The sequence below is a fragment of the Hordeum vulgare genome, chromosome 1H (assembly GCF_904849725.1).
Source record: "Hordeum vulgare subsp. vulgare chromosome 1H, MorexV3_pseudomolecules_assembly, whole genome shotgun sequence".
Lineage (NCBI taxonomy): Eukaryota > Viridiplantae > Streptophyta > Magnoliopsida > Poales > Poaceae > Hordeum > Hordeum vulgare.
The window spans coordinates 65787035-65796423 of NC_058518.1; positions in this window are offsets into that span (position 1 = coordinate 65787035).

Sequence of the window (9389 nt, forward strand, 5' to 3'; positions counted from 1 at the left end):
CCAATTTTTCATTCGGAGCTCTAATGCTTTTGCATTACTCTCTATTTACAGATGTCTGGCCGTCCTTCTTGTCAGGTGGTACGTCTGACCAGGTGCATTGATGTGCCGGGTCATACGGCCATGCTGGTCAGGGTGATGTCGGTGTGCGGTTACCGCTGGTACCCCGAGTACACAGTGGAGGAACAGTACCGAGACTTCAACCAGAGCCAGTACATCTGCACTGTTAGGGTATTTCCAGACTACCCTGGAGCTGAGAAGCCAATCCATTGGTCCTATGGGTTGGGGGTCACTGTTGACATGGCAGTACAGGATGCTGCCTACTCAATGCTGACCATTATGAGAGCGAGACATGCACTGCTGCAGAATTCAGAGTTCTGCTATGTTCCGGCCTCTCAGCCTGGTGAAGAGGGATACCTTAGCGGAGTCTATTTCAATTCTTCTATGGAGGATCCACTACTGCAGTCCACTGTTGAGATGCTAGAGAACAGAGACAGGGATGCTCGTGCTCTCCGCATGGAGCTTTATGCTACCCGTGCCCGTCTGTGGACAGCTTTGACGCAGCTGGCACCGGTAGTCCAGACAGGGTATGGAGAGATGGAGATGCTGAACCCTGTTAGGACCCATCTTCCGGCCCACGTTGACTGGCCAGCTATAGGAGGATCACACCTCTTCGGGGACCCCTCTTACCACCAGTCAGGGGACCAAGGCCACATCCGTGTCCTTATGGATCCCAGGGATCTCAGGCTAGAGTGTTTCCTGATCCGCAGGTTGAGCTTCCAGGCCATGGAGGTAATCTCTATGAGATGTTCTATGCGGATGCCTGAGCTGTGAGCGGAAGGATAGTGTGGTAGTAGCCGTACGTTCACAGTCCTGCGTGACTGGTGAAGTATGTATGTAATATGAAATGAATTCCGGAGGCCTAGATAAATAATGTATAGGAAGCTTGTAAGCCTCTGATGAGTAGTTTCATAATTTCAGTAGGTTGCTCTTCGGTTAAGGTTGTACTGAACTATGTAAGGGTGTGTATGAACCATGGTGTATATATAGCAGTTGCTCGTTACCATGCTGTTCGGATATTCATTTCCGCATTCCGTGTGTTCAGTACATTCTTAATCCATAGCTAGTATTGATATGATATTGGTCTAAGCTATGAGTTTGTTTGTCAGGATGGTGTTCACCAGGTTGAACCGTGCCCCTGCTCATGAGCAAGGTGAGGGTAGACAAGCGTCGCAGGAAGACCTGCCTCACCCACCTTCTCTGGTAGAAGTGATGCTTGAGGCAGAAAGAAACAAAAGGGAGACCAACCGACTGCTAGAGCGTATTGAGCAGAATACGGCTCGACAGCCTTGGAATGCTGCAGTGTCCCTCAATGACTTTGTGAAGCTGAATCCTCCAAAGTTTCATCATTCCGTCGATCCCCTCGACGCTGATGACTGGCTGTGCAGCATCACACGCAAGATTCGCTCTGCGAATGTGTCTGAGGCCGACAAGGTGACCTTTGCGGCGTATTTCCTGGAAGGACCCGCCAATCTGTGGTGGGAGAATTTTGAAGCTATGCGTCCCGCTGAACCAGTGGCCACATGGGCAGACTTCAGTGCAGCTTTTCGTCTGGACCATATTCCAGAGGGCTTGATGGACAGAAAGAGAGAGGAGTTCTGCGCCTTCACTCAGGGCAAGTTGTCTGTGGATGCCTATAGCCGCGAGTTCGGTAACCTCGCCCGCTATGCAACAGAGGAGGTGTCTACTGACGCCAAGAAGCAAGCAAGGTTCCGTAAGGGTCTGAGCCCTGAGCTCCGTCGTGATCTGCGCCTCCATGAGTGTGCAAGCTTTCAAGCCCTGGTCAACAAAGCGATCAGTGCCGAGACTGGTCATACTGACTTCGAAGCCACAAGGAAGCACTCCCGTGACTTTGGCTCGTCTTCTGGTTCCGCGTTTCCAAAACGCAGGCTGTGGGTTCCAAACAGTTCTCTGCCGCCAAGATACACTCCGAGGCCATCCTACGTGGCGCCTCAGACGAATCAGGCCAACCCTCCAGCAAAAGCTTATGGTGGTCCAGCTAGCAATGCTGCACCACGTGCCAACCAAGTGATATGCTACAAGTGTGGAGAACCAGGGCACTATTCTCGTGAGTTTTCTCAGAATGTGGGTGCCAAGCAACCCGGAAAGTCCGTCGGGCAGGCCAAGTCGGGCAAAGCTTACTATGTGAAGCCAACTCCTGCACGTGGCCGTGTGAACTATGTGTCAGCAGAAGAAGCTGCAGAGGATCCCGACGTCATGCTGGGTACGCTTCTTGTTAATCATCACCCATCGCCCGTTCTCTTTGACACTGGGTCTTCTCATTCCTTCATTTCAGAAAGTTATGCACAATTGCATAACATGTCATTTTGTGATATGCCAATCCCATTGGTTGTCCAAACCCCTGGTAGTAAATGGCAAACCTCTAGGATAACCTATGACAATGAAATTCTAGTAGACAGGCTAGTTTTTCTAGCCTCATTGATAGCCTTGAAATCTTCGCATATTAATATCATCTTGGGCATGGACTGGATGTCAGCTCACTATGCCAAGATTGATACTCATTCTAGAAATGTCCAGCTTACCCATCCCTCGGGTGAGATAGTAAATGTCTCCACTCGAGTTGCCAAATGCCAACTCTATCCCTAAATGCCAACCCTCTTCCGGAACTTGAAGACATTCCGGTAGTCCGTGACTTCCCGGATGTTTTTCCAGAGGAACTGCCAGGAATTCCACCTGACCGAGATGTAGAGTTTGTGATAGATCTTGTTCCGGGAACTGTCCCAATAGCCAGAAGACCTTATAAGATGGCACCCCTGGAGCTAGCCGAACTTAAGAAGCAACTAGATGAGGCCTTGAACAAAGGTTTCATTCGTCCTAGCTCTTCTCCTTGGGCTTGTCCCGTCCTCTTCGTCAAGAAGAAAGACGGAACGGATCGGATGGTTGTAGATCACCGACCAGTTAATCTGGTCACCATAAAGAACAAGTATCCGCTCCCCAGGATCAACGATCTGTACGATCAGCTCGCTGGATCCTCAGTCTTCTCCAAAATGGATTTGAGGTTGGGATACCATCAAATCAAGATTAAGAACGGGGATATTCCAAAAACGGCCTTTGTTACTCGTTATGGCCAATATGAGTACACCGTTATGTCCTTCGGTTTAACCAATGCCCCAGCCACCTTCTCCCGGCTGATGAATTCAATCTTCATGGAGTATTTGGATAAATTCGTCGTGGTATACCTCGATGATATTCTCATCTACTCGAAGAATGAACAAGAACATGCCGAGCATCTAAGGCTGGTATTGATGAAACTTCGAGAGCATCGCATTTATGCCAAATTTTCAAAATGTGAATTCTGGTTACCAGAAGTGACCTATCTAGGCCACGTAATCTCTGGTAAGGGTATTGCTATCAATCCCGAGAGAGTTCAAGCTGTCCTGGATTGGACTCAACCTGAATCGGTTAAGCAAGTTAGGAGTTTTCTTGGTCTAGCGAGCTATTGTCGCCGCTTTGTCGAGAATTTCTCCAAGGTTGCAAAGCCTCTAACTGAACTCCTCAAGAAAGATAAAAAGTTCGAGTGGACACCACAGTGTGAGCATAGTTTTCAGGAACTGAAAAGACGCCTGACTTCCGCACCTGTGTTGCTACCACCAGATTTTTCTAAGGACTTTGTTATCTATTGCGACGCCTCGTGACAAGGATTAGGTTGCATTCTCATGCAAGATCGTCATGTGATCGCATATGCATCTCGACAGTTGCGTCCACATGAGGATAATTATCCCACACATGACCTTGAGCTTGCAGCTGTGGTCCATGCACTAAAAACCTGGCGACATTACCTTCTGGGTAATCGTTGCGAAATATTCACTGGTCACCAAAGTCTGAAATATATTTTCACCCAGCCGGATTTGAATCTCAGACAAAGACGGTGGGTTGAGTTGATCTCGGATTACGACTTAGGGATAACTTACACCCCGGGGAAGGCCAATGTTATGGCCGATGTGCTAAGTCATAAATCTTATTGTAACAATTTGATGCTACAACAAGGTCAACCACATCTCCATGAGGACTTCCGGAAGTCGAATCTTCATATTGTTCCTCAAGGATTCCTTTCTACCCTGGTGGCGAAGCCTACTCTTAAGGATCAAATTATAGCTGGCCAAAAGCGTGACAAGGGTATATCACGGATCAAGGAAAATATTTTCAGCGGAAACGCTAAAGAATTTTCCATGAACGATCAAGGTGTTGTGTTCTTCCAGAATCGTTTAGTGGTTCCTAAGAACCCATATCTAAGGTAGTTAATCCTTAAGGAGGCTCATGATTCTCCTCTCACCATTCATCCCGGTAGTACTAAGATGTATCAGGACCTACGCCAGAGGTTTTGGTGGACTAGGATGAAGAGAGAAATTGCTGGGTTCGTTGCTAACTGCGACGTTTGTCGTCAAGTTAAGGCAGAACATCAAAGGCCTGCTGGCACCCTTCAACCTCTAGCTATTCCTGAATGGAAATGGGATAAAGTTAGAATGGATTTCGTTACCGGATTTCCCAAGACCAAGAAAGGGAATAATGCTATCTTTGTGGTCATTGACCGTCTTTCCAAAGTGGCTCATTTTCTTCCCGTCCGTGAGAGTATAACAGCTAGCCAGCTAGCAGAGTTATATATCTCTCGAATAGTGTCTCTTCATGGTGTTCCACTGGAGATTAACTCGGACCGTGGGAGTATCTTTACTTCTCGCTTCTGGGAAAGTTTTCAGAATGCCATGGGGACTCACTTATCTTTTAGCACTGCTTTCCATCCCCAGTCAAGTGGTCAAGTAGAAAGAGTGAATCAAATCCTAGAAGATATGCTCCGAGCTTGTGTTATATCGTTCGGTATGAATTGGGGAAAGTGTCTTCCATTCTCCGAATTCGCTTATAACAATAGTTACCAATCAAGCTTGGGCAAAGCCCCTTTTGAAGTTCTCTATGGACGAAGATGTCGAACACCTCTTAATTGGTCAGAAACCGGAGAGAGGCAACTCTTTGGCCCGGATATGATCCAGGATGCAGAAGAGCAGGTTCGCATTATTCGTGAAAAGTTGAAAACAGCCCAGTCTCGTCAAAAGAGCCAATATGATCGTCATCATAAGGCTGTGACCTGTGAAGTTGACGAGAAGGCTTACCTTCGGGTTACACCTTTGAAGGGTACCCATCGTTTCGGTATCAAGGACAAGTTGGCTCCTCGTTACATTGGTCCTTTTCGCATTCTTGCCAAACGAGGAGAAGTTGCCTACCAGTTGGAACTTCCTCCGCATCTTTCCAAGGTTCATGATGTTTTCCACGTCTCGCAACTCAGGCGTTGCTTTTCGGATCCTATCCGTGAAGTGGACCACGAAACGCTTGATCTCCAAGATAACCTTTCATACCGAGAATACCCCGTGCGTATTCTTGATCAAGCTGAGCGTACCACTCGACGTCGAAACCTCAAGTTTCTTAAAGTTCAATGGTCAAATCATTCTGAAAAGGAGGCAACTTGGGAAAGAGAGGATCGTCTCCGACTTGAATATCCGGCGTTATTCCCGACGACTTCTAAATCTCGGGACGAGATTCTTTTGAGTGTGGGTGAGTTGTCACATCCCCAACCCTTAAGCAAGTTAGCCTTGTGCTCATGTCTTCTTTGCATTTTGCATCTAAGAAGTTTCAACAAGAACAAGAAAGTGGCAAAGGAAAAACTTAAAACCCTAGCCACTACTTTAAATAAAGGAAATCTAAAACTAGTTGAAATCAATGAACCCAAAATGGCCTCAAGAAAAGTTCAAACTTTCTGATAAATCATGAAAGTAAATGAACATTGGAGAAAACTATTTTCTTGACACTTTAAGCATTTTAAATTAATGCAAAAGCCACTTGTTTCAAACTTTAAATTTGAAATCAGAAACTATAAATTTTCAAAAATGTTGAAAACTTTGGAAATGGTTGGGAATATTATAACAAATATTCAAGAGTGTTTAAAATAGTTTTTACTTTTTGTTTTGGAGCTGAAATAAATAGCACAACAATAGTTAGCAAAACAGAAAAAAAGGGAAACCCTTACCTGTCGCCTAGCCTGGCCCGGCCCATCTCCCTGGCTCGTCCCCTCCCTCGCGCCAGTAGGAGCAGGAGGTGCCGCCGCCTCCTCCGGCGCGGCCACGCACCTGTGGGCCTGCCTGGCCGCCGCCTCGCGCTGGCAAGGCCGGGGATAAGCTCCCCGAGGCCACCGCTATCCATTCCCATCGTCGGCTCTCTCCCTCCTCCCGGATCTCTTCCTCCTCCCTGCTGCCGCCATTGGAGCCGAGCAAAGCTCGAGCTGCCCGTGCCCTAGCCATAGGATCCCCTCTCAGAGCACGCCATTAGCTCCGCCTCGTCGGTCTGGTCCTCCCTGCAGAAGCCGAAGCCACCCCAAGCCCTGCAACGCCCGCGGCGCCATCGTCTTCCACCTCCGGCCGTCGGACCTCTCCCGTCGATTCGTCGCCCCCAGGCCTTCCCCGAGCCGTCTAAGCCCTGCTATGCACTCCCCGTGAGCATGCTGTCATTTCCCCTAAGTTTTCCCCGTCGATGCCCTCCTCTAGCTCTAGTTTCACCGGAGCCCGACGAGGACCGCCGCTGCCGCTCGTCGACGGTAGCCCTCCGATGATCAGCTCGTCCTTCCGAGGGCACCAGCAGCTTCTGGTCGACGCGTAGCTGCTGTAGCAGCTAAGAACCGAGCGTAGTTCCCTCTGAATCAAAGACCCCGATGACGCCTGAGCCTTGGCCGCCGCCAAGTTCGTCGCCGGCATCATCTCCGGCCAGATTAGCCCCGGCTAAGTGCAGAAATGGAGCTGCAGGAGATGTGCGGTTCTTTTGGTGCTCTCCGCGCAACATTTGGCCCACTGAGCACCATTTCCGAGCCCCTCCGCCGTGCTGGTGGTCGCCGGAGGCTCCCCGCCGGCGAGGACGACCTCGCCGCCGGTGGATCTCGGCTGGCCTGAGCCACTGACTGGTGGGGCCAGCCTCTGGCAAGTTTAAAACTAATAAAAATAAATCAAATAAGTTAATCAGTCACTGACATGTGGGTCCAGCAAGGTTAATCAGTTAATTAAGTTTAATCTTAATCTAAAATTGACCAGAGAGACTGACCAGTGGGTCCCACTGGTCAGGTTTGACTTTCAACGGCGAGATGGACGTGCTGATGTCATGCTGATGCAATAAAAGCATTTTCGAGTATAGAAATAATTACAGGAAATTGCATCAACTTGTAAAAATCATAGAAATTAATCTGTAACTCCAATGAAAATAATTTATATATGAAAAAGTATCAGAAAAATTCAAGGATTCTGATTATGCTATTTTCAACCATGTTTGAAAAAGTTACAGAACCCTAAAATGTGGAATAAGGAATAAATCAATTCTTATAATTACTTTTTAAATGGAATTTGGAAAATATTCAAATTTCATTAAGAATGCAATGATCACACACTGTCCTAATTACAAATCAGTACCATAACATGACATTTCATGCATGCTAACATCAAGTTGATCTGAGCATCAGGTCGAATCAATTAAACCGGTATCCGAGAATACCCCGTTTGAATTGCTATTCGAATGTGACTCAAATCAACTCTAAACCTAATACATGTTGAAAATAATAACTTATCACTTTGCATTCTCATGCCATGCCCCTGCATCATTTTGATTGCATATGATTGTTATTGAATGTTACCATTCTTTTCGGTAGGCTCCGCACCCTCGGATTCCACCGAATATCCGTCTGACGGATAGCGTTTCCTCCTCTGAGCAACAAGGCAAGCAACCCGTTTGATCATCTCGATAAATCCCATGTTCTTGCTCCTGCACCTATTTATTGCATTAAGATCAAATGCTTCAACTGCTTTTGCCACGATAGTTGAACCCATTTCCTTTGCATGACCTAACCTTGTCACAGTAAATAGCCGAACCTTGCAACCTAGCATACCTGGTAGTTGTCTGAGCTATGATATGCCTTATCCTGCTATGCATGCTATGCTTAGAGTTGTGTATGGTCTGTCATCTGGGAGATGAACAGAATTGTGGAATGTGTTTGGTGAGCAAAGGTTGTGTGTTGAACTTGATTTGGTAAAGGTACCGGTGAAAGGCTGTGTAGGAGTACATGGCGGGTTGTTTCATTGGAACCGTCCTTAGGAACTGAGTTCCGTGTATGTAATCCAAGACTAGATACTACCACATGCTGGGCCCTGAAATATGACCCCGCTCGGCCTATTAATCGCGTAGTATTCGGTCCAGGAGTTGCAAGTAGTTTCTGGTGTTTATAGTAATGCTGGAGGCCGTGCATGGTGCTGACCTAAGAGGTGGACCGTGATGCGGTAGGCAGTGGCACGGTGTACCAAGTGGCACCCGGATGGTGGGCTTGGGAACCCTGCGCACATCGTTTGAGGCCGTGGCGGAAACCTCAGCCGGACTTCCGTACGGGTTACTCTCAGATAGGCGATAAACCTGGACTAGGTACTAGTGTGGTTAACGGTCGTGGCCGACTCCCTCGCTGGGCTTCCGCTTGAAGGTTGCCGAGGTGCATGACGTGCACATGGCGATAAGTGGCGAGAGCGTGTGTGAAGAAGTACACCCCTGCAGGGTTATGATCTATTCGAATAGCCGCGTCCGCGGATATGGACTACTTGGAGACATATGTTGTTCATAGATAACTTCAATGGCTACTCATAAAATTGCCAACATAAGCGTGAGTGTCGTGGACGGCATTTCCGTATGGAGACGGAATGATTCCATGATAGTGTATTGTTGTGGTGTTAGTGGACTCGTGTGCGAGAAATCAAGTTGTCAAAATTATTTAAAAATGCAAGTTGTCTAGCCACGAGTCAAATGCTGGCTTTCCGCATGAAACCCCACAATACCTTTTGATACCTTGCATGAGTAGTTAGTTACCCTAAAGTCTTGCTGAGTACCCTCGTACTCATGTTTGCTTAATACATGTTGCAGAGGTTGCTAAGGACCCTAATGGAGGGTTCTTCGTAGACATCGACGACGACGAGTAGCTGGTGTCCCAGCTACGATCTGGCCCTACGTCGGCTCTGTAGTATAGGCAGGCCATCTGCCTTCTAGTTGCCCTGTCTGTACCCAGACAGTTTATAACTCTTCCGCTGGCTTGTAATTGTATGACTGCTATTATGGGTCGTGAGACCCTTAATGTGTGTGTGTGTGGCTCTTCCGAGCCTCTTAAATAAAGGTTGTATGTTTATGGTTATGTTGTGATGCCATCGATGTATCTATACATATCGGTATGCCATGCGTACATGTGTCGTACTTGATATGTATGGGGTTCGATTACTTAGTCGTGAACTTTAGTAGCACTCCTTACAAGGAAA